Source organism: Engraulis encrasicolus, chromosome 8, assembly GCF_034702125.1.
Source record: "Engraulis encrasicolus isolate BLACKSEA-1 chromosome 8, IST_EnEncr_1.0, whole genome shotgun sequence".
In the NCBI taxonomy this organism is placed as follows: domain Eukaryota; kingdom Metazoa; phylum Chordata; class Actinopteri; order Clupeiformes; family Engraulidae; genus Engraulis; species Engraulis encrasicolus.
The window spans coordinates 40,287,466-40,289,247 of NC_085864.1; positions in this window are offsets into that span (position 1 = coordinate 40,287,466).

The following is a 1,782-nucleotide window of genomic DNA, read 5'->3' on the forward strand; positions in this document are numbered from 1 at the left end:
TGTGTGAGGGCCGGGGCAGCTGCGAGGTGCATGGTTCTTTGCATGCCTTGCCTCTTCTTCAGGCTCCACAGCCACACCAGCCACCACCGCTTGCCTGGCCTGAGCCCTGAGCCCCCTTTCAGATTAACATTCCAGCCCAGGACTCAGGGTTGCTGTTAGGGCCACGGCCTGCTGCGAGACCCCCCATGGCCAGCTTCTTCATTAGGAGGCAAGAGCAGGAGCAGGAACAGGAGCAGGCAGGCAGGTCTACATCACGTCCATGCAGAGGGAAGCACGCATGGGTGGTGGCAGGGCAGCTTTGACGGGCCCAGGACAAAAGTAACCTGAAAGGGCCCCCCCAAACCCAATACATACAATGTCACGAGGACCCAATCCTGGGCTCCCTCTCTCCCTGGGCCCGGGACAAAAGACCAGTTTTTCCCCGACTGTCAGCTTCCCTGGGTAATGCAGCTGTGACAATTACCACTTTGCACCTCAGCGTGTTGTCACGTGGATCGTGCAGGTGGGATTCTCCGAGTAATATAGCTTGTGGCGATTGTAATGTATACCGCAGGTGTGTGTGTACAGGCACACCCACACACATGCACACACACACACACACATGCACACATACACATACACATACACATACACACGCGCGCACGCACACGCGCGCACGCACACACACGCACGCACGCACGCACGCACGCACGCACGCACGCACGCACGCACACACACACACACACACACACACACACACACACACACACAAACATTCACACACACAGGCACATGTGCAGTGCGCTATTTTTTTTCTATACATTTGAAAAGGCCCAGACAGCAGGTCCCTGCCATGCCAGAATCAACACATGTGAATGCTTGTGTGAGAGGGAGTTATCCACTGGGTCACAACACTTAGCTTGTCTACCTCTTACTAAAGAAACAGCGAGACAAAGATTTAGGGAAGTAGATCAACACAAAACTGTCTCTTAAATAAGGAGGAGTAGAGTTAGGAGAGAGGAATATACACTTAGCGACCACTTTATTAGGGTCATTTTATTACATCAAACACCTACTACTGTATTCCCTAAAGTTGTCTACAGGTTAAAAACACAGCAAGAAAAGAAGATATCGCGACACAGGGAGGTACGACAACACAGACCTGCCTCTTAAATAAAGAGGAATTCAGACATGGAGAAGTACAAAGACGAGAAGAGAAGAGAAGAGAAGAGAAGAGAAGAGAAGAGAAGAGAAGAGAAGAGAAGAGAAGAGAAGAGAAGAGGAGAAAAAGAAAAAAAGAGCACCGAAGAGAAGAAGAAGTGTGTGTGTGTTTGTGTGTGTGTGTGTGTGTGTGTGTGTGTGTGTGTGTGTGTGTGTGTGTGTGTGTGTGTGTGTGTGTGTGTGTGTGTGTGTGTGTGTGTGTGTGTGTGTGTGTCAGTGTGTGTGTGAGCAATTCTCACGAGAACTTAGTCAATAGAGAATATTCACTTACGGACCACTTCCTTAGGACCACTTAGTAACATCAAACACCTACTGTATTCCCTACAAGTTGTCCACAGGTTAAGATCACAGCAAGAAAAGAAGATATCGCGACACAGGGAAGTACAACAACAAAGACCTGCCTCTTAAATAAAGAGGAATGCAGACATGGAGAAGTACAAAGACGAGAAGATCATACACTTAGCGACCACTTTATTAGGATAATTTTATTACATCAAACACCTACTACTGTATTCCCTAAAGTTGTCCACCGGTTAAGAACACAGCAAGGAAAGAAGATATCACGACACAGGGAGGTACAGC